The sequence below is a fragment of the Macaca mulatta genome, chromosome 4 (genome assembly GCF_049350105.2).
Source record: "Macaca mulatta isolate MMU2019108-1 chromosome 4, T2T-MMU8v2.0, whole genome shotgun sequence".
Lineage (NCBI taxonomy): Eukaryota > Metazoa > Chordata > Mammalia > Primates > Cercopithecidae > Macaca > Macaca mulatta.
In genome coordinates, this window is record NC_133409.1 from 169,425,694 (window position 1) to 169,450,478 (window position 24,785).

General features: G+C 36.6%; 1 protein-coding gene and 1 non-coding gene across 2 annotated transcripts in view; one reads left to right on the forward strand and one right to left on the reverse strand.

Moving 5' to 3' along the window:
- RANBP9 (RAN binding protein 9) overlaps window positions 1–24,785 on the forward strand; it is a 96,268-nt gene that overhangs the window by 23,380 nt on the left and 48,103 nt on the right. The window lies entirely within an intron of this gene.
- Window positions 8,476–8,538, reverse strand: LOC114677859 (U7 small nuclear RNA). The gene has a single exon (XR_003729288.1). It is a non-coding gene; the product is annotated as a U7 small nuclear RNA (small nuclear RNA).

The following is a 24,785-nucleotide window of genomic DNA, read 5'->3' on the forward strand; positions in this document are numbered from 1 at the left end:
AGGCTTGAGCCACCGCGCCCGGCCCTGACTAGTTACTTTTGTCGAGAAATATAGTGGAGATATAAATCTTGGCTCTGCTACTTAACTAGTTCTGTGATTTTGTATTTTTTGACAGACTCAGTCTTATCTGTGAAAAGGAAATAATAGTGCCAACCTCATAAGACTAAATTACGTAATTCACTTAAAGCACTTATTAGAGTACCTGGTGTGAAGCAAACTCAAGATAGCTTGATGCTGCTCTGAAAAACGATGCCTGGTGCACAGAAAACTCATGTCTTACCGCTGCTTGCTGCTGCTTGCTGCTGCTGCTGCTGCTGCTGGAGGAAGCTCAGCATAAAGTTTTGTGGGAGGAATGTGTCTGGAGATGATCATGAAGGGACTTCTCATGCTAGTGGGTGTTACCTTTTATCTTTCAGGTGGTAGTTTTTAAGCAAGGGAATTATATGGTTGGATTTGCTTTTTAGGTAGGTTATCTGAGGGTAATATAGAAAATAGATCTGAGACTGACTTCCAGAGATCAGTTGGGTTATTGTAATAATAAATTGAGGGTTTAATCTGTGTAGTGGGGTTGGAGAGGAAGGTAGACAGATTTGTTAACTAATTAGGACTTAATTTTTTTTACAAGAAATCTGTCTTTATTTCCTTGATTAGGAAGTAGGAGTGGTAAGTAGGTAAAGATAGTTGTTGAGAGAGTGTTAAGGATGACTCCCTGGCTTTTAGCTTAGAAGATTAAATGGATAGTGGTGTGACTAAACACATCAGAAAATACCAGAAGGTTTTTTTTTTTTTTTTTAAAGAGATAGGGCCTAACTTTGTTGCCCAGGCTGGAGTGCAGTTGTGTGATCATAGCTCAGTGCAGCCTCAAACTCCTGGGATCAAGGGATCCTCCTGCCTCAGCCTCCCAAAGTGCTGGGATTACAGTTGTGAGCCATCACAACTGGCCAGGAAGTGGATCTTTAAAGAAGACGATGATGAGAACAGTGTTTGAACTGTTAGGGGACTCCCAGAAAATTAATAGCAAAGACTTTGACTAAAAATAAATGGGATTTAGGAGAGTAGGGCTGAAGGTAGATTTTGGAGTTGTCAGAAGGTAAGTTGTTAAAGCCATGGGAATTGATAGGCTCACCCAAGCGTGTAGTGTAAAAAAAAGAAGGCGGCTAAGGCGGACACCTGAAACACCATATTTAAAGGACGTATAGAAGGAGAGAATTTATCTGAGATTCTTTTCATGTACTTACGAATTTTTTAAAAAAATGTCTTCCTTGTTACATAATCATCTAAGATTCTATAAAAGAATGGTCAGAGAATTAGAAGGCAGATCCTAGATGGTTTCAGAAGCCCTGGAAGTCAGTTCAAAGGAGGACTGCTAAGTCTCCACTGGTTTGTCATTTGGGATTGGGGTGATAGCAGGTGCAGTGTGTCGGAGAGTTAGAGGTAAGGAATGGAGATAATGTGCTAGTGGACTTAGTAGCTGTGTTGCTGTTGTGAGGAACAGTAATTTACAACCCATTTAGAAAAGTAATACACTGCCAATTTGATAATGTAAGGCCAGGCGTGGTGGCTCATGCCTGTAATCCCAGCACTTTTGGAGGCTGAGGTGGGAGGATTGCCTGAGCCCAGTAGTTTGTGACCAGCTTGGGCAACAAAGCGAGACCCTGTTTATTAGACTGGGCATGGTGGCTCACGCCTGTAATCCCAGCACTTTGGGAGGCCAAGGTGGGTGGATCACCTGAGGTCAGGAGTTCGAGACCAGCCTGGCCAACATGGTGAAACCCTGTCTTTACCAAATACAAAAAAATAGCTGGGCGTGGTGGCACATTCCTGTAATCGCAGCTACTCGGGAGGCTGAGGCAGGAGAATCCCTGGAACCTGGGAGGCAGAGGCTGCAGTCAGCCAAGATCGCACTGCTGCACTCCAGCTTGGGCAACAGAGCCAGACTCCATCTCAACTAACTAACTAACTAACTGAATAAATAAGTAAATAATAAAAATAATAAAATTAGCTAGGTGTAGTAGTATGCGCCTATGGTCCCAGCTATATGAGAGGCTGAGCCAGGAAGATCGCCTGAGCCCAGGAGGTCAAGGCTGCAGTGAACTGTGTTTCTGCCACTACACTCTAGCCTAGGCTACAGAGTGAGACACTATTTTGGGGAGGGGAGGGGAAAAGAAATTTTGGAAATTCAAGAAAAAAAAAAAGGTACAGAAAAATGTAAGGGGGAAAACTAAACCATAATTTTGTATGATTAATTGCTATCAATACTTCTGCTCATTTCTTTCCAAATTTTGTATATACACTTATGTTTTAAGCTTAGTTGTACTCTTTTTTTTTTTTTTTTGAGACAGTCTTGCTCTGTTGCCAGGCTGGAGTGCAGTGGTGCAATTTCAGTTCACTGCAATCTCTGCCTCCCAGGTTCAAGTGATTCTGCCACCTCAGCCCACCGCGCCCCCCCACCCCACCCCAGTAGCTGGTACTACAGGCTCACGCCACCACACCCAGCTAATTTTTGTATTTTCAGTAGACACAAGGTCGCACCATGTTGGCCAGGATGGTCTCTATCTCTTGACCACGTGATCCGCCCACCTCGGCCTCCCAAAGTGTTGGGATTACAGGCGTGAGCCACCGCGCCCGGCCTAGTTATCCTCTTTATACAGGTTTTTACATCCTGTGTTTATCATTTATTTAATATTTTTTGGGAGACAGGGTATTACTCTGTTGCCCAGGCTGTAGTGCAGTGGCACAATCATAGCTCACTTTAACCTCAAACTGTTGGGTTCAAGTGATCCTCCTGCCTCAGCCACTCAAGTAGCTAGGACTACAGAGATGTGTCACCATGCCTGGCCTATTTTTAAATTTTTTTGTAGAGGATTATTATTGATTTATTTCTGTGTAACAGTTACAGTGTATTTCTTACATAATTATAAGCATTTTTCTATGAGATTAAAAGCTCTGAATATCTTTTTATTTTTAGCTGTGGCATAGTCTGTTATAAGTTTATTAAGGCACATCCATAGCTCTTCTCCTGTTGCCAGTTATTTAGATTGTTTTAATTCTTTCACTATCCTAAATAATCTTTTTTGCATGAAACTTGTCTTTATTTCCTTAGGAAAGATTTCTTGAAGTTGAATTGTGGATCAAAAGAAGGGATATGCACATTTTTAAGGCTTACGATACGCATGGCCAAATTACTCTCCAGAAAAATTATTCCAATTTATGTTTGGGTGGGAGAGACTTTGTTGTATGTATATGCTGAGGAGAAGGAATCACTAGTGAGTCCAGGAGAAGACTGAGGAGGCGAATGAGGCAAGTTTCTTTGTCCAGCAGATGGGATACGGGGATTTAAGTATAAATTAGGAATGTGGGATGCTATATGGAATTTATTTGTTGGCACTTATCACTACTTCTGGAAGCCTGTCTTGACAACCATTTCACTTCCAAACGAGATTAGGCTCCTCTGTTAACGCCCTTTCGCGGCACCTTGTACTTCCCCTTCATAGCATTTAATCACATTCATAATTAATTATTTAAGATCTGTCCTGCCTGTTAGAGGATCCCCTGTAGGGAGGGCACAGACTTTTGTCTTTGCCACAGCTTTATACACAGAGATATTTAGTAAATGTTCATTGATCAGAGAAGTGGAAGTATTGAGGAACTATGAGATTGAAAACCACAAATTTGAGACAGCAGTTTATATACTTAAAATTTTTCACTATATACTCAGCTGGTTAGAGAGGAAAGTTGAATTGTATGATTGATGCAAAATGGGAAACTATAGGTTAGGTAAGTTGGAAGAACAGTCGTAGTAATTGAGGTTACTGGTGAGGGAATATCTAAATGGACCATTTTAGTTCAGGCTGGGTAAGGAAAAAATGAAATCAGCATGGAGCTGATAATACTCAGAATGAGAGATTTATATATTGGTGTTTTTAGTGAGTTTTAAGGAGATGCGGAGGAATTTCTGAGGTGGATTTGCTGCATTGGCTAAGTGTAGGGCATAACAATGAAAGACAACTTAAATGAAGAGGAGCAAAGCTTTATCAGAGAGGCTTTTTTGGTCTGTTTTGTTTACTGCTATATCCATGGTGCGTCGAACAATGCCAGACGCAAAATAGGTGCTGCATAAATATGTTAACTGAGTAGAGGTGGGTAGGGATAATAACATCTTTTCTTTTGTAAACCCCTAGTGCTTACTGTGCGTAGTACAGAGTACAGATATTCAATATTTATGGAATGAACAGAATATGAGTCTTGGATTTTGGATATGTTCTTTACCTACATTTTGAAACCATCAGGAATGGTAGGAGCCGCATTTTTGGTGGAAGGGAAAATTGGTTAAGAAGGTGTGAAACATGGGAAAAGTGACCTAAAGATATATAACCATCATGTTTCTCAAATTATTCTTGAGTTGGTTATCTTTAGTGCGGTTTAAATCCCAAATCACCCTTACCTCTTACTCTGTCTTACTCTGTTATTTTATACTTAACAAGTGTAGGTACTTTTTTTTTTCCTCCAAGAATTTTTTTTTCCAGTTACAAGGTAATGCATTCTTAATGCAAAAGGGAAAATCAAACAGACAAATCCTGTGAAATAGAAAAAAGCATGTATATTTTTAAAAGGATATGCAATACTACCACCCAGATTAATGGCAGTTGACATTTTGGAGTATATTCTCTCCAGCTTTTTTCCTCTATTCAGACTGCTTTCAACATTAGTCTAAGAAAGAAAAATTGGTTTAAGATGTATTCGAGTCACATGAGAGGTTAAAAAAAATATTCTCATGGGTACCAGTACTTTTACTTTCACTTCAATGTAAATTTAATTAAAAATTCAGGGAGAAAATTTCATTTTAATGTCTTAAAGACACCCATGTCATATAACTTTAAGATTGTATAGTTTTGTCCTGATGAATATATTACTTGAAAGTCAAGCAGGAAAACAGTTTATAACCATTCTATTTATGTTTATCTCAGATATATTGAGTTCTTGCTCTTTGCCTATTGCTGGAATCACTTAGGTTGATTAACATTCCAGGATAAGGAGAAATGATCTGTTGGTCCTAGACTTTTTGGCGTTGTGGATGATTTGGTAGTCTGGATAGTGTTTTTGGAGGAGTGGTTGAAATGTTTTAAAAATGGTCGTTGAGAACTAATTGTTGTCAGATGGAAAAACAGATTGGTTAAGAGTTGAGATTCATCCCAGTGCTTCTTCGTGATTTGTATAATACAGAATCTAAGGAGTTTTCCTTGCCAACATTTGCAGACATATAGAAGAGTTAATACAGTGAATACCCTTGTACACACCACCTAGATTTTAGAATTAGGATTTTGCTGTATACTTTGTTGCAGATCTGTTCATCCACACCCCACCTTTTTAAAATGCATTTCAAAGTGAGTTGCAGAGTTTTCAAATCAGTTTTAAAATCCTCATTTTATACTTCTTTCTTTTTTCTTACTCTGAGAATCTTTGATTCTAGTGATATTAACATATTTATTTGCCTTAGCCTAGGATATTTTGATACATTTTGAAATTAAAATACCAGTAATTTGGGAGACCAAGGCGGGTGGATCACCTGAGGTCAGGAATTTAAGACCAGCCTGGCCAACATGGTGAAACCCTGTCTCTACTAAAAGTAACAAAAATTAGCTGGGCCCAGTAGCGGGTGCCTGTAATCCCAGTGACTCGGGAGGCTGAGGCTGGAGAATTGCTTGAACCCAGGAGGTGGAGGTTGCAGTGAGCCGAGATCGCGCCATTACACTCCAACCTGGGCAACAAGAGGAAAACTCTGTCAATTAAAAAAAAAAAATCAGTATTAACAAGAACATTAAATACTGTATGATTTTTTGCATTTATTTATTTATTGTGCTTTGGTTTTTAAAATATATCCCATTAGGGATGGATATTCAAAATACTATGTTTTAAAGTCACTTGAAGTAATTCTTTTTTCTGTATTTCTGCCACCAACTTGATATATGCTAGTTTCACTTATTTAAAATTATCTTCCATTCATAGGGACTGATTTTTAAATTTTTGTTTTAACTATGTAAAACATTTACATTGTTCCAAAGTAAGACTGTTTAAGAAGGCACTTGGCGGCCGGGCGTGGTGGCTCAAGCCTGTAATCCCAGCACTTTGGGAGGCCGAGATGGGCGGATCACGAGGTCAGGAGATCGAGACCATCCTGGCTAACACGGTGAAACCCCGTCTCTACTAAAAATACAAAAAAAAAAAAAAAACTAGCCGGGCGCGGTGGCGGGCGCCTGTAGTCCCAGCTACTCGGGAGGCTGAGGCAGGAGAATGGCGTGAACCCGGGAGGCGGAGCTTGCAGTGAGCTGAGATCCGGCCACTGCACTTCAGCCTGGGCGACAGAGCGAGACTCCATCTCAAAAAAAAAAAAAAAAAAGAAGGCACTTGGCCCAGGCACGGTGGCTCACACCTGTAATCCCAGCACTTTGGGAGGCTGAGGTGGGAGGATCACCTGAGGTCAGGAGTTCGAGACCAGCCTGGCCAACATGGCGAAACCCCATCTCTACTAAAAATACAAAAATTAACCAGGTGTGGTGGCACGTGCCCGTAATCCCAGCTACTTACTACTCAGGAGGCTGAGGCAGGAGAACCGCCTGAACCTGGGAGATGGAGGTTGCAGTGAGCCAAGATTGTTCTACGCATTCTGGCCTGGGTGACAGCATGACTCTCAAAAAAAAAAAAAAGGAATTAAGGCACTAAACAGAAGGTTCACATCATCCTTCTCTCCCCCCCCACCCCAGGTAACCATTTTCATTAGTTCCTGGTTTATCCTTTTATTATTTCCTTTTGAAAATATAAGCAAATATGCCATCGAAAACTTTGAAGAGGTATCACAAGTAGCTGATGACACTAGTTGACTGTAGGTAGAGGAAGTGGTTAAATGGGGATGGGAGTGAAAGGAAACTTAACATTTTTGTTGCTTTTGAATATTTTTATTTTACCTATTTTCTTTGCTCTCTTTGAGAGGTTTAATATATTTTTACATTGAGAGAGGTACATTTATACTACTACCTATAGTCCACTCCTTTTAAGGTACTCTTGTATTGTGAGCAATAATGAAATTAGCTAATAAACTCTTCTGTACCTTTTCTTCCCTTTCCCCAGTGTCTCTGGGTTTTTTGCATTTAAAATTTATTATTGATTAACATGCAGTAAAATACATGTTTTTCAGTATACAGTTGTGAGTTTTGACAAATAGAATTACCTAACAACCACCACAACTAGAATTACATAACAACCACCACAATCAAGATAAAGAACAGTTCTCTCACCTCCCCAAACTTTCTCTTGTTGCCCCTTTATTTGAAACCCTTCTCCCACCCCTAACTTCTCACAACCATTGATCTGTCTTCTGTCCCTATAGCTTTGCCTTTTGAAGCCAGAATGTTATATAAATGTAACCTTTTGAGAATGGCTATTTTGTATTTACTTAGCATGATGCATGTGATACTCATCCAGGTAGTTGAGTGTATCAATAGGTGATTACTTTTTCTGCAAATTCTCTTCTTTGTGAATTGTTTTATATCTATGTTTTATGAGCATATAACATTTGCATATACCATGCTGTTATCTTTATTCTGATCAGGTAGTGTTAATTTTAAATTATATTCAATACTCTTCACCAGACCTTAACCCAAAGATACTTTTAGGATTTTTTGGTTGTTTGAAGCTCACATTCTACAAGTGAGCTCATGGGAACAATATTCTTTTAAGTCCTTTCGGTTCAGACTATTTGTATGTGACCATTATACTCATTATATTTGAAGCTTTGGTTGGATGTAAAATCCCTGGCACATGTTTTCTTTCTTTCTTTTCTTTCTTTCTTTCTTTTCTTTTTTTTTCCAAGACAGACTCTCACTTAGTTGCCCAGGTTGGAGGGTTGTGGCACAATCATGGCTCACTGCAGCCTCAACCTCCTGGGGCCAAGCGATCCTCCCGCCTCAGCCTCCTGAGTAGCTGGGACTGCAGGTGCACACCACTATGCTCAGCTAACTTTATTTTTTATTTTTATTTTTTGCTGGGACAGGGTCCCATTGTGTTGCTCAGGCTGGTCTTGAATTCTCGGGCTCAAGTGATGATCTTCCCACCTCAGCTTCCCAAAGTGCTGGGATTACATGCATGAGCCACTGCGCCCAGCTATGTTTTTTTTATGAGCTCCGTGGGTATTTTCAAAGTCTTCTGCCATTTTATTCTTCCAAGAAATTTGGTCATTTGCCTGGATACCTGAAAGATGTTTCTTTTTCTTTGAAGAGCCGTTACTTGAATATGTCTTGGTGTTGATCTTGCTATGGCCTTAAGTAGTAGGTTCAAGTATTTTATTTCAGAAAAGTTATTTTGTGTGATGGTTTTCAATATTTGTTCTGTTCTATTACATGGGTTTGTTTTTTAGGGACTCTAATTATGAATGTATGTTGGATCTATTTGACTAACTTCTTTTATTATTTTATTTTTTTGAAGGGTTTTTTGATAAAAACTGGAAAGCCTGCTAGAGAAAATCTAAAAAGGGCTGTAACACTTGACTAACTTTGTTATTTTGAAAATTTCCTCCATTCTCTTTCCGCTTTTCTTGTGGGGTCTGTTATTTTGTGCTCCATTTGGCTTGTCTTTATTTCTGAAATAATTTTCTTTTTTTTTCTTCTAATTCTTATGTTAATAAGAACACTTTTTTGACCAATTTATATTAAAAATTGGAGACTTCCTATGAAAAAGTCTTGAACATCCAGTGTAAATGTTAAGTTATAGCACTTGTGAAAAGAAATATTGTTGAAAAACTAAACAGTAAAATGCATCTCAGTCTCCATAGTTTTATAGGTACACCTCATTTGGTACAAGTAGAACCTGTAATGCTTATAAAATTGAAATGTAAATCACTTTCTTCTGAACTTATTTGTGTGATTTAAAGTTGCTACTTTTTATTGTTTATTAATCTTATAGGGATATGTTGAAAAACAAGATTTTAAATATGGATTACAATATAAATAATTTTATTAACCAAAAATGTCAGTTTATTAGAAACATAAGCAATTTCATGTCTATTGGGTAAAAAGTAGAATTTGTTGTTTTATGCGTATGATAATTTTCCTTTACATTTAACACTGTAACAGTTTAGCAGATCAGGAAACCAAGTTATTTTGTGTTTTGTTGTTGTCATAGGAGTTAACTACAGATGGAATTATTTGACAAAGAATTGTCAGAGGAACTCTCAAACTAATAGGCTTTTCTTGTTTATAGAGCCTTATTGTCGTAGTTATTAAAAGGCAGGAAAAATGAATAGGTCCTTGAAGTCCATCTTAGTAAATGTAGCCAGGCCTTAATTTAAGGTATTGTATATTTATATTTTTATAGCTCTTTGAGAGGTAATGGGAGAAAGATGCAGCCGAAGAAAGATGCAGCTTGCTGTATATTATTGTGAACTTTCCGAAGGCAAGAAATAATTTCTGTTATCCACGATTCTTTATGCTTTGGGAAGAATGTGGTGGAGAAGGTGCAGTGTAGAGAGAGAGATAAGTAGCAGCTTTACTGTCAGCATAGAATTAGAATTGGAACAAATTTTTTAAATCACGGATGATAAAGCGAAATGTTCTAGGTTGAAATAGTAATCTTGAAAAAGGACTTCTGTTACTTTAAAGTTTCTTACCTCAGTTCCATTGGTGCAGATAATCATCTGGTGATTAATATTTCACTTTGCAGTATTTTGAGCATGCATATACTTAAATTTCTTTTGTATATTAATAGCGGCTATTCTAAGAATGTAGGTGTTGGATACGGTGTGGTAAAGTCTGTGCAGCTGCAGGGGGATGTGCGAATAAGGCTTAGAAGGAAGAATTTTATTGTACTCACAGGTCTCAGGGAGGGTCACTGCATGCCGCACAGAGGAAGCACCAGGTTTTAGTCAGGAAGCAGAAGACAGGAGCCACGGAAAAGTCGGCCAGAGTCTTTATTGGTATTTCCTGGGAAAGGCAAGGGAGGGCAGAGTAAACAGTTAAGGATTGATGAGTTTGGATGATTCCTGCAAGCTTTGAGCTGTAGAGGTGTCTCTAATTGCCTGATACCTGACTCTGGAATGATTTAGGGCAGGAAATACTGGCTTCGTATGTGAGCGTTAGATAAGGAGGTGGGTTTGGCTGTAGACTCAGGATTGGTTGGTTTGTATATGGAAGACATGCTCCTGTGAGCTCTCTTATCTGTAAGAAAGTGCTAGCCCTGGTCAGCAAGCTTTTTAAGAAGCCAAAACATAATATAGTAAATAAAAAACATGATTTAAATACAATGGCCATCTGAAGTTCTGTTTACCCTGTCAAATAATTTCTGTGTTAATAATCTTTGAGAACCATAACTTTCTCAACAATTGCTTTCTTTTTGGTTCTTTATTATTTTTTATGAGTTCTCATTTCTTTTAGATAGTAATTGCCTTTTTTAAACCCTGAAATACATATCAGGTATGTAACCTGATTGAAATATTTTCACAGGAGCATCTGTAATTGTTTTTTGTTTGTTTGTTTTTTGAGATAACGTTTCTGTTGCCCAGACTGGAGTGCAGTGACGTGGTCAGTGTTCACTGCAGCCTTGAACTCCTGGGCTTAGATGATCCTCTCACCTCAGCTTCTTGAGTAGCTGGCACTACAGGCGTGTACCACTATGCCTGGCTAATTTTTTATATTTTTTATAGAGATGGGGTTTTGCCATGTTGTCCAATCCAGGCTAGTTTTCGAGCTACTGGGCTCACGTGATCTGCCCACCTCAGTCTCCTAAAGTGCTGGGATTATAGTCTTGAGCCACCATACCTGGCCTGCAATTGCTGATGGAATGTTTTTGGTTTAATTTTATAGCACTACTATGTGCATCACCAGTTGGTATATATCACTTTTAATATTATTTCACTTTTGATGGTTGAAAGATAGATGTTAAAGTTTGTTCTTTTACATGAGAAAAAAATAGGTATGTGTTCATAAGTTTAAATATTTAAGATTGGTAACTTGTGAGTTATAGACAAGTGCCCTGAGTTTCTTAATAGAAATAGATACATATACATATGCTAGTGCATCTTGCTGTAGTAATTAACTTTTGGTGCTCTTAAGTCTTACTATATTCATAATGACATTTGTCAGAAATAAAAGCATTTTATTTCAAAGGTATTAAGTAATTTTTAGGTCTTGTAAGATTAAAAAAAAAAAAAGATCCCTCTTACCATGTCAGTAACTTACATATGTGAATAAACTATTCAGAATTTGAAATTTTAAACATCAAGCAGGGAATTTGATAGATACCATTAGACCCATTAGATTAATGATTTAGTATAATTAGAATTTTCTTCTGAAATTAATAAACACTTGAGTAAAGAAATTACATTTATAAAAATGCTTTTGAGTTTCAAATAAGGCACTGGTCAACTAACTCCAATCCTACGGGACAAAAATATCTTTAGCTTACCAATCTTTTTGAAACTGCTAAAAATGGAATTATTTCACTCAAAAGGGTCATTATCTACCTTTTTGGAAAACATTGTTACTTTACATTTTCAATAAAAATTAGCACTGTACAAGCTGTTTTATAACATGCTTTCTAGCCCATTATTGTGTTATATCTTTTTGTTTTATTAAAAACTATTTTTATAGCAGGATTTATAATGACCTCATAGGCTTGTTTTGATTTTAAGACTTTGAGGATTCTAGCAGGACCTGGCCAGAGTTTGAGGGCTTCTCAGTTGCAGGGCCATGTCTTCCTCCATTGAGCCATTGAGTTTGTATAGTGGACAGGGCCTGGGTGGGACTATTTTAAGATGGAGGCAAAAGTACCACGTACTTTTAATGTATGCATATATAGTGATTTATTACCTGTCCTTTTTTGTTGCACATAAAGGTTAGTCTCAGTTTCATTTAGAATGAAAAGAATGTTTATTGAACATTCTTGTGTCTACCTTTGGATATGTCAATGATTATTTTCTTTAGAATATATTAGGTAAAAAGGATTTGCCATTTTAAGGATACTTTCTTTGAGGACTAGTGAGATCTAATATTTTTTATGTTTCTTTTCATGTGCCTGTGTGTGTTTTCCTGAAGCGCCTGTTCAATTATTACTCATGTTTTATTGGAATATTTACTTTTTAAAAACTTTATTTTTAATTAACATGCAGTAAAGTTAACTTTTTTTTTCGTTTGTACAGTTTTGTGAGTTTTGACAAATGCATAGGGTCCTGTAACCACTACCACAATTGAGATACAGAACAATTCCATCGCTCTCCAAACTTCCCTTTTATGCCCCTTCATTAATCCTCCCTCTACTTTTAACTCCTGGCAGCCACTGAATGACTCTCTTTTCCTATAGAGTTTCTTTTTCCAAAATGGCATGTAAATGGAATCATTGAGTATGTAACCTTTTTTTGGTGGGGAGAGGGGATGAAGTCTCGCTCTGTTGCCCAGGCTGGAGTGCAATGTGGTGTGATTTTGGCTCACTGCAACCTCCGCCTCTCGGGTTCAAGCGATTCTCCTGCCACAGCTTCCAAGGTAGTTGGGATTACTGGCATGCACCACCATGCCCAGCTAATTTTTGTATATTTAGTGGAGACGGAGTTTCACCATGTTAGCCAGGCTGGTCTCAAACTCCTGCCTTTAAGTGATCCTCCCACCTTGGCCTCCTGAAATGCTGGGATTACAGGCGTGAGCCACTGTGCCCAGCCAGGATGTAACCTTTCGAGACTGACTTCTTTCAGTTAGCATAATACCTGTTAGATTAATCCATATTGATGCTTGTACCAATAGTTCATTACTTTTTATTACTGAGTAGTATTCCACTTGTCAGGGTGTAAGTTTATTCATCTCTTCCCAGCAGAAGACTTTGGGTTTTTTGCAGTTTATGTAATTATGAGTGTAACTGCTGTAAACTTTCACAGGTTTTTGTGAGAACTTATTTTCTTAATATTTTTAAGCATACTGTATATTAAAGATATATTTTTTTGTTATATATGTTGGAATATTTCTCCTAACTTGTTTTCCCTTTATATTTGTTCATTTTGTTTTTATTCCCCTAATTAACAAGCTTTGGTTTTTAGTTTTAGGTTTACAGAGAAAGAAAACAGTAAGATAGTTCCCTCCCATATGTGCCCATCTTCCACACACAGTTTCTCTTAAGAACATCTTGCATTAGTATGGTACATTTGTTACAGTTGGTGAACCAATATTGTTACACTATTATTAACAAAAGTCTATTAGATTATATAAGGGTTCACTCTTTTGTTGTACATTTCTGTGAGTTTTGGCAAATGCATAATGTCACGTATCCAAATTGTCACATAGAACAGTTTGACTGACTGAAAATCCCCTGTGCTCTATTTATTCACCCTTTTCCCTTCTCTCCTCTCCCCCTACCTGCAGACTGATGACACCCACTGATCTTTTTGCTGTCTCCATAGTTTTGCTTTTCCTTTAAAGAGTGTCATATTTTGGAATCATACAGTACACGGTCTTTTCAGACTGGCTTCTTTCACTTAGCAGTGTACGTCTAAGACCCATATGTGTTTTTTCATGGCCTAATGGTTCATCACTTTTTGTCACTAAATAATACTCCATTGTATGGATGTACCATAGTTTGATAATCCAGTCACCTGTTGAGGGACTTCTTGGTTCCTTCCAGATTTTGTTATTTATGAATAAGTTGCCACAGACATTTGTGTGCAAGTTTTTGTGTGGTCGTAAATTTCCAGCTTGTTTGAGTAAATGTCTAGGAGTGTGATTGCTGAATCATATGGTAAGACTGTGTTTACCTTTGTAAGAAACTGGCAAACCATCTTCCAAAGTGGCTATACCATTTTGCATTCCCACCAACAATGAATGAAATTCCTATTACACCACATCCATCCTCACCAGCAATTGGTATGTCAGTTGTTTGAATTTTAGCCATTATAATAGGTGTGTAGGGGTATCTCATTATTGTTTTAATTTGCATTTCCCCAGTAATATATGCTAAGCATCTTTTCATATGTGTATTTGTCATTTGTAGATCATCTTTGGTGAAATGTCTATCCAGAGCTTTTGCCCAGTTTTTAATTGGTTGTTTTTCTTGTTGAGTTTTAAGAATTCTTTTTATATTTTGAATATACAAAGGTCGTTTATCAGATATTTGTTTTGCAAATACTTTTCTCCCAGTGTGTGGCTTATCTTTTTGTTCTCTTAATAGTGTCTTTCACAGAGCAGTAGTTTTTAATTATAATGAGCCCTATTTGCTCTTTCTTTCTTTTCATAGTCCTTGCTTTTGGTTTTGTATGTAAAAAGTCATTGCTGAACCAAAGGTCACCTAAATTTTCTGTGTTTGTATTTCTCCTATGTTTTCCTATGTTTATAGTTTTGTATTTTACTTTTGGGTCTGTGGTCCATTTTGAGTGGATTTTTTCTGAAAGGCGTAAAATCTAGATACATTTTCCCTGTTGTACTGCTTTTGCTGTTTTGTCAAAGATCAGTTGACAACTACAAGATCAGTAATTTTGTAGATCTATTTTTGTACTCTGTTCTGTTTCATTGATCTGTATGCACACTTTTGCCAATACCATGCTCTCTTGATACTGTAGCTTTACAGTAGGTCTTGAGGTTGAGTAGACTTGAAGTAAAATTCTCTAACTGTTCTTTAGCATTGTGTTTTCTATTCTGGATCTTTGCCTTTCTATCGAAACTTTAGAATCAGTTTCTTAATATTCATAAAATAACTTGCGGGGATTTTGAGTGGAATTATGCCAGATCTGTGGATCAAGTTGGAAAGAAGTGACATCTTAACAGTACTGAGTCTTCTTGTCCATGAACATAGGCTATTTTTCTATTCATTTAGATTTTCTTTGATTATTTCAGCAGTTTTATAGTTCTCATGGAATCAATTTTGTTCACATTTGTTAGATTTATGCCTAAGTATTTCCTTTTTTGTTGGTGCTAATATAAGTGATATTGTGTGTTTAAAATTCCAGTTCATTGCTGGTGCATAGGAAATCGACTTCTGCGTATTAACCTTGTATTCTGCCACCTTGCTATGGTTGCTTTTTTTCCCCAAGAGGCTTTTTTCTCCATTCTTTGATACTGTCTACATAAACAATCTTTTAAGCTACAAAAGTAGGTTTATTTTTTCTTTCTCAATCTATATACCTTTTATTTCCTTTTCTTGTCTCATTGCATTAGCTAGGACTTCCCCTATGATGTTGAATATGAGCTGTAAAAGGAAACATCTTTGCCTTTTTTCTGGTCTTAAAGAGAAAGTGTCTAGTTTCTAGCCATTAAGTATGAGACTAGCTGTAGGTTTTTTGTAGATGTTCTTTATCAAGTTGAGGAAGCTGCCCCTCTATTCCTAGTTTACTGAGGGTTTTTATCAAGAATGGTGTTGGATTTTGTCAGATACATTTTCTGCATCTGTTGGTCTGATCATGTGATTTTTCTTCTTTAGCTTCTTGATGTGATTGATTACATTGTTTTCTTTGAATGTTGAGCCAGCTTTGCATATCTGGGGTAAATCCCACTTAATCTTGGTGTATAGTTCTTTTAAAAAAAATTTTAATGTGATGTATTTATTTTAATACCCAGACTTCAAGGAGATATAGTTCTTTTTGTACATTGCTGGATTTGATTTGCTAATACTTTATTGAGGATATTTACATCTGTGTTCATGAGAGATATTTGCCTGTAGTTTTCCCTTCTTGTAATGTCTTTATTTGGTTTTGGCATTAGGGTAATGCTAGACTCAGAATGACTTAGGAAGTGTACCCTCTGAGTGTAATTTCTGGAAAAGATTGGAGACAGTTGTGTCATTTCTACCTTACGTGTTTAGTTGGAATTACCCTGAAGCCATCTGGGTCCAGTGTTTGGTTTTTTTGGGAAGGTTATTTATTGTTACTATTATTTTTTTCTGAGTATATATGTTTATTTAGCTTTTACAAACAGTAACCACAATTAAAAAAAAAGAATGAATGCAGATAACTTTTGAACACAATGTATCATACACCCTGATTGGATATATTCTGAGGACAAACATGCAACAAATATTCTTGAATTTTATTTAATAGATTTATTATGGGTGTGCTTGCTACTACTGGGTATCATTGCTTCTAGGCTCTTTCAGTGGATGGAGTTTATTTTGACACTACAATTCAATCTGGTTACCAGAGTTCTTCCTCTTCTTTCTCATTTCTGTAAAGGTTATTAATTATTGATGTAATTTTTTTAATCTATAGAGGCATATTCAGATTTTCAATTTCTCCTTGTGTGAGTTTTGATAAGTTATATCTTTCAAGGAATTGCCTTGAAATCCATTTCATCCAAATAGTCAAATTTGTGGGAATAAAGTTAGTTATAAATGTTTCTTTAATACTTTTTTAATGTCTGTGGGATTAGTATTGATATTATTACTGATAATGATAGTTTCTTATGTCTTTGATTTTGGTATTAATAATTTGTGTTTTTTCTCTTGGTTATCCTGGCTAGAGGTTTATCAATTTTACTGATCTTTTCAAAGAAATGGCTTTTAATTTTGTTGATTTTTTTATTTTATTTTATTCTTTTAAATTTCACTGCTGTCTCCTCTATTTCTCATTTCTTCCTCTTTCTCTTGGTTTATATTTATTGCTCCAGTTTCCTAAGGTGGAAAGGTAAATCATTGATTTTAGATCACTATTGCATTCAGTGCTATACATTTCTCTATAGGCATTGCTTTCACTGCATCCCACAAATTTTGATACGTTGTTTTCATTTAATTCAAAATATTTTAAAATTTCTCTTCAGACTTCTTTGACTGGTATGTTATTTTAAAATGTGTTGTTTAATCTCCAGATATTTGGGGATTTTCCAGCTATCTTTCTTTTATTGATTTCTAGCTTAATTCCATTAAAGTCTGAAAGCATAGTTTGTGTGACTTTAATTAAGGTGTGTCTTTTTTATGTCCCATAATGTGGTCTGTTTTGGTGAATGTTTTTGTGAGATTAAGAAGAATATGTATTCTGTGGTTACTGGATAAAGTATACTCTAAATGTCAATGAAATCCAGTTGATTGATGATACTTTTCAGTTTGACTATATCTTCACTGGTTTTCTGCCTGCTGTGTCTGCCAGTTCTGATATAGGGGTGTTGATGTCTTCAGTTATAGCTGTGGAGTTAACTGCTGCTTCTTGTAGCCCTATCGTTTTTGTCTCACCTCCTTTGACACTTTGTTGTGAGGCTCAGACACATTAAGTGTGGCTGACTGCCACAGTTACCACTTGAGACCATCACTAAGACAGTTACTACTGTTACTACTTGAGACCATCATTATGAGACTGAATCAAGGAGACAGAAGTAGAAATGAAAACTTAAGACAAAAGTAACTATTTCAAAGTAAGGGTAACATGGGGAAGAAGAAGAGAGAAGAAGAGAAGACAAGGGCTCCCTGCTTCTAGTGAGCAAAGGCAACTGCCTGAGACTCTACAGCCGTTAGTATTTATTGGGTAGAAAGAGCAGGGAGGAGGAGGTAGTGATTGGTCAGCTGCTTGATTGATCACAGGTTCACATTATTGCTAACAGGCTTCAGTTGTGCCTAATCACAAGAAACACTTGTGCCTGGGTGGTGGCTGCCCTCAGCCTTTCTTCTGGGCAGCAGACACAGTTTGTCAGTTTGCCAACATCCTGCTATTATGAGAAACACTTTGCTATTTAATTATATAGCCTCCAGTAATATACTGAGTTGATCATGGCCCTCAACAATTAAGGATTGTTACATCTTATTTGATAATTGATCCTTGATCATTATGTAATGCTCCTGTTTTTCTCTGATAATTTTTCTTGTTCTGAATTCTGCTTTGTTAGAAATTAATATAACTAGTCCAGCTGCCTTTTGATCAGTGTTGGCATTGTGTGTATTTCTCCATCACTTTAACCTATCTGTGTCTTTATATTTAGAGTGAGTTTCTTGTAGACAACATATATTTGGGTCTTACTTTTTATTCACTCTTGTCAGTTGTCTTTTAATTGGTATATTTAGACCATTCACATTGAAAGTATTGTTAAAGTTGGATTTTAGTGTCTACCATGTGTTTCTTTCTCATTATACTTGTTCCTTGTTGCTTATTTTAAAATTTACTTTTTTTCTTTTCTTTTTTTTTTTTTTTGAGACAAGGTCTCCCTCTGTCACCCAGGCTGGAGTGCAGTGGCGTGATGTTGGCTCACTGCAACCTTGACTTCCTGGACTCAAGTGATTCTCCCGCTTCAGGTTCCCAAGTGGCTGGAACTACAAGGGCACACCACCACACCTGGCTAATTTTTGTATTCTTTATGGAGATGGGATTTTGCCATGTAGGCCAGGCTGGTGTTGAACTCCTGGGCTCAAGTGATCCTCGCGGCTCGGCCTCCCAAAGGGATTACAGGCATGAGCTACTGTGCCTAGCCCATTGTCTGATTTTAATTGAACATTGTATATGATTCCATTTTTCTTTTCTATTTAAGATACCAATTGTACTTCTTTAAAAAGATTTTTTAGTAGTTTCCCTTAGAGCTCATCTAATTTCATTTTTAAATACCACTTACTCTACTTCACAGATAGTGCAGGTACCTTATAACAGAATATAACCAATTCCTCCCTCCTGACCCTTATAGCATTGCTGTTATTCATTTCACTTATCCATAAACAACAGTTACCCAAGATATTGTTACTATTTTAAATACTTATCTATGTGATCAGTTAAGCTTAAGAAAAATAAGAGTGTATCTTCATTTATTCCTTCTTGGACTCTTCCTTTCTTCATAAGGATTCTCTTTTCTCACCTATATTATTTTCCTTTTGTCTGAAGAACTTTTAACAAATCTTGCAAGGCAAGTTTGTTGGCGACAAGTTCCCCAGGTCTGAGAAAGTCTTTATTTTTCTTTTACTTTTGAGGGATACTTTCTCGGGATGCTAAATCCTAGCTTGGTGGGGTTTTTTTCCCAACGCTTAAATATTTCACTCCACTCTTGCTTACATGATTTCTGAAGAGAAATCTGATAAAATTCTTATTCTTCTTTCATATAGGGTATTTTTTCCCCTGATTTCTTTCAAGACTTACTCTTTGTTTGACCTAGGTTTGAAGATGAGGTGTTAATGTTTTGATGTTTATCCTGTTTAGTGTTCTCTGAGCTTTCTGGATTTGCCATTTGGGGTATCTGTCATTAATTTTGGAAAAGTATCAACTATTATTACTTCAAATACTTCATTTTCTTTGTTTCTTCTCATTCTAGCATTACTATTATGAATATTTTTCACCTTTTATAGTTGTCCTACATTCTAAAATATCATGTTCCAGTTTTTTTTAAGCTCACTGATTCTTTTTTTTTTGTTTCAGTCTGCTGATTGCCCATCAAAGGCATTCTTTGTGTTAATGTTTTTTATTTCTAGCATTTGGTTTTGATTCTTTCTTATAGCCCTTAGCATTTTAATGAGTTATTTAAAATTTCTAGTTTGATCATTCAAAATCTACCTTATCTGAGTTTGGTTTTGATGCTTGCTTTGTCTCTTCAGACCTTTTCCTTGCCTGTTACATGCCTTGCAATTTTTTGCTGAAATCTGGACATGACTTACTGAGTAGTAGAAACTCAGGTAAACATGTGTTTAATGTGCGATTTTAGGTTTATCTGGCTAGGAGTTAGGCTGTGTTTAATGTTCACTAGGTGTTTGTATTGTTTGTAGGTATAAGACGTTTCATTTTCCTCTACTTTCCTGGTTTTTGTCTTGTTGTTTTGGGTGTCCTTAGAAACTTTTATTAATAAAAAAAAGTCTGTTTCTTGTAATTTTCTCAGTTGTAGTCTGTTATATTGGAACCCTGTTTATGTGGTCATAAGGTAGTAGAGAGGAGAAGTGTTCTGTAATCATATGATGAAATCTGTTGGGTTTTTTAGTGGACTAGAGTTGCTGAACAGACCTTCAAAAGAATTTCTTAAGCCTTTTTTTCCCTCTTCTTGTCTCAGGAAGGTTAGAAGGGGCTGGAATTACTGCTCTTCCTCTAGGTCAGATTTCAAAATGGTTACTTTTCCCTTTTCCCTACCCAAAATGGAGGGGATTTTCCTCTAATAAAAACCCCGTGGAGCTCCTTTTCTCACCTATATTCTCTCCCTGAAGACTGAGCCCTCACGAGTTAAAGCTCAGGTTAGTTCACTCTCAGTCTCAAGCAGTTTGCTAATTACCTTTAAAGTGTTCCTTCCAGTTATTGGCTCCAGAGTAAATATAGCTCCATATGTCTATATTCACGTTTCTTCAGTTTTTCCGGAGGTGTTGTGACCTGTGAACTCAGTTTTCCAATGCATCTAAGAGTAGTTGATTTTCAGTTGTTCTGCTTTTTTCTTGTGAGGATGGGAGTAATGACTTCCAAGCTGTTTACATAATAGAGCTGAACATCGATGTCGTTATTTTTTTAATGAGAGTTTTTTTGAGATGTATAATTCATGTACATATTCACCCTTTAAAAATGCACAATTTGGTAATTTTTACTGTATTCACAGAGTTATGCAGCCCTTACTATTTAATTTTTAAACATTTCTGTCACCTGGAAAAGGAACCCCAAAACACTCCTCCCAGTTCCAGGCAGCAACTAACTATTTTGTTTTCATGGATTTACGTATTCTGGACATTTCATATAAATGGAATTATACAAAATGTGACCTCCTGTTTCTGACTTCTTTATCTTAACATAATGTTTTAAAGGTTTATTTATGCTGTATCATGCATCAACACTCCATTCCTTTTTGTTGCCAAATAATATTCCATTGTATTCATATATCACATTCTGTTTATCCATTAGTTGGTAGAAACACTTTCTGACTGTTATGAATATTGCTGTTATGAACAATTGTGTAACATTATAGTATGGCTGTATGTTTTCATTTTTATTGCAGAAAATGGGAGTATAATTTCTGGGTCATAGATACCCTATGACTAACTTTTTGAGGAGCTGCCAGACTGTTTTCCAAAGTGGCTATACCATTTTACTTACTACCAGCTATGATAGTTTCAGTTTCTCCACATTCTTGCCGACACATATCTTCTTGATTCTGGCCATCCTAGTGTATGTAAAATGAGAGCTCATTGTGTCTTTTGATTTGCATCTTTAATTACTAATGATTAGCGTAGTTTTACTTGCTTATTGGACATTTATATGTCTTTGAAGAAATGTCTATTCAGATCCTTTGCCCATTGTTGTAGTAGGGTTTTCTTTTTATTGAGCTGTAAGAGTTCTTTATATATGCTGGAAAAAGGTACCCTATCAGATATATGAGTTGCATATATTTTCTGCCATTCTGTGGATTGTCTTTTAGTTTCCTTGACAGTATCCTTTAAAGCACAAAAATTTTAAATTTTATGAAGTCTAGTTTGTCTAATTTTTCTTTTTCTTTCTTTCTTTTTTTTTGAGATGGAGTCTCGCTCTGTCTCCCAGGCTGGAGTACAGTGGCGTGATCTTGGCTCACTGCAAGCTCCGCCTCCCAGGTTCACACCATTCTCCCACCTCAGCCTCCCAAGTAGCTGGGACTACAGGCGCCTGCCACCACCCCCGGCTAATTTTATTTTTGTGTTTTTAGTGGAGATGGAGTTTCACCATGTTAGCCAGGATGGTCTCGATCTTCTGACCTCATGATCCTCCCGCCTCGGCCTCCCAAAGTGCTGAGATTATAGGCATGAGCCACCATGCCTATAATCTTATGTTTCTTCTGCTTCTGATGTCATATCTAAGAGACCATTGTCTTAAACCACTATCACAAAGACTTAAATCAGTGTTTTCATCTAAGAGTTTCATAGTTTTAGCTCTTCAGTTGGCTCTCTAATCCATTTTGTGTTAATTTTTGTATATGGTGTGAGATAGGGATCCAGCTGCATTCTTTTTGAATTTTTTTTTTTTTTTTAATTTTTGAGACAGAATCTTGCTCTGTCGCCCAGGCCAGAGTGCAGTGGCACAATCTCAGTTCACTGCAACCTTCACCTGCCAGGCTCAAGCAATTCTAATGCCGCAGCCTCCCGAGAAGGGCTAATTTTTGTATTTTTAATAGAGATGGGCTTTTGCTATGTTGGGTAGGCTGGTCTTGAACTCCTGACCTCAAATGATCACCCACCACTTTGGCCTTTCAAAGTGCGGGGATTATAGGCTTGAGCCACTGTGCCCAACCTCAGCTGCATTCATTTGCATGTATATGTTTTCCCAGTACAATTTGTTGAAAAAAACCAGTTCTTTCCCTGCTGGATTTTTCCTCCTTGTCAAAAATCAGTTGATCTACCAGATGCTGTGGCTCATGCCTGTAATCCCAACATTTTGGGAAGCTGAGGTGGGCAGTATTGCTTGAGCCTAGGGAGTTTGAGACTAGCCTGGGCAACATGAAGAAACCCTGTCTCCACAAAAAGTGCAAAAAAAAAGTTAGCCAGGCATAGTGGCATGCAACTGTAGTTCCAGCTACTGGGGTGCTGAGGTGTGAGGATCACCTAATCAGGGGAGAAAAGAGGCTGCAGTGAGCTGCCATCATGGCATTGCACTGCAGCCTGGGTAACAGAGTGAGACCTTACTTGTCGCAAAATGACAACAACAATAAAATTAATTGATCATAAATATAAGGGTTAGTTTCTGGACTCTCAATTATATGGCATTGATCTCCATGTCTGTTTTTAAGCCAGCAGCACACTCTCTTGGTTACTGTAGCTTTTTATTGAGTTTTAAAATTGGAATATGTGAGGCTTCCAACTTTGTTCTTCTTTTTCAAGATGATTTTGGCTCTACTGGGCCCTTGCATTTGTGTATGATTTCAGGATCAATTTGTCAATTTCTGCAGCAAAGCAAGTTAGGATTTTTATAGGGTTTGTATTGAATCTCTAGATTAATTTGGGGAGTATTGCTATTTTAACAATATTTAGTCTTCAAATCCATGAATATGGCATGGGGAGTCTTTTCATTTATTTAGGAGTTCTTTCATTTTTTCAACAATGTCGTTTTTAGTGTTCAGGTTTCGTACTTCTTTTGTTATATTTATTCCTAGGTGTTCTTTTTTTGTATTCTGTCCCAAATGAAAGTATTTTCTTAAATTCATTTTCAAATTATTTCTAGTGTATAGAAATACGACTGATTTTGGCATGTTAATCTTGTATCTTGTAGTCTTGTGGAACTTGATTACTTTTAATAATTTTGGGGGAGGAGATTCTTCAGGATTTTCTATATACAAGATTGTCCCATCTGTCTGTAGAGGATGTTTATTTCTTGCTTTCTGATCTGATGGCTTTTATGTCTTTTTTCTTGCCCCCTTGCCCAGGATAGAAACTTCAGTACTATGTTGAATAGAAGTGGTGAGAGAAGACATCCTTTTTTTCGTCCCTAATCTTAAAGTCAAAGTATTCAGTCTTTTACCACTAAGTATGCTATTAGCTGGGGATTTTTCATAGATGTTCTTTATCAGTTTGAGGAAGTTTTCTATTTCAAGCTTGCTGAGTCATGATTTTTCATAATTTGTTTTAAATCATGAAAGGGTGATGGGTTTTGTGAAATTATTTTTCTGTGCCTGTTGAGATGATTATATGGATTTTGTTCTTTATTTTTCTTAATATATTACATTGATTGATTTTTGTTTGTTAAACAAACTTCATGTTTTTGGGATAAATCCCATTCGGTTATGATTTATAATCTTTTTTATGTGTTGCTGGATTTGATTTCCTAGTAATTTGTTGAGGATTTTTGCATCTGTATTTAATGAAGGATATTTTTTTCTGTAGTTTTTTTGTGATTCCTTTATCTAGTTTTGGTAACAAGGTAGTACTGGCTTTGTAGAATGAGTTAGGAAGTATTTCTAGCTTTTTTGGAAGAGTCTGGGAAAGATTAATGTTAATTTTTATGTTTGGTAGATTTCCCCAGTGAAGCCATCTGAGCACGGGCTTGTCTTTGTGTTTTAAAATTACTCTGCATTTTCAGTAGTTTGTGTCTTTCTAGGAATTTGTCCGTTTAAAGGAGGTTGTGTCATTCATTGTTCATAGCATTTAATATTTGTTTTCTTACGATCCTTTTTAGTTTAGTAGTAATACTCCTTTAATTCCGAATGTTTAGTAATTTGAGTCTTTTATTTTTCTTACTTATTAGCACCTACTTTTGAATTTGTTGATTCTGTTGTTTTTCTAGTCTCTATGTCACTTATTTCTGCCCTAATCTTTAAAATTCCTTTTCTGCTACCTGCTTTGGGTTTAGTTCATTCTTAACGGTAGAAATTGGATTACTAATTAGAGATCTTTCTTTTTTATTTAATTTTAATTTTTGACAACAGTAACAAAAAATGCGTTGCATAAGAATGGGGATACATTCTGAAGAATGTGTTGTTAGGTGATTTTGTCATTGTAGGAACATCATAGACTGTACAGACCTAAATGGTATAGACCATACCACATGGCCTATTACCACCTAGGCCATGTGGTGTGGTCTATTGCTCCTCGGCTACAAAACTGAATAGCTTGTTATTGTACTGAATACTGTAGGGAATTGTAACACAATTGTTTTGTGTATCTAAATACATCACATAGAAAAGATACAGTAAAAATATGTGGTATAAAAGATTTAAAATGGTACACTTGTATAGAACAGCTCCATTATAATCTTACAGGACCATTGTACATGGGGTCTGTTGTTGACTGGAACATGACTGTAAATGGGTTTTTAAAAGTGTTTCTTGCATTGCCAGCATGTGATACATATACTAACTTAATCAGGGATATAATAGATCAAAGATGCATTAAAAACTTAATAAGGTACTCATTAATATACTGCCAAAAGGCATAGCAGAAAA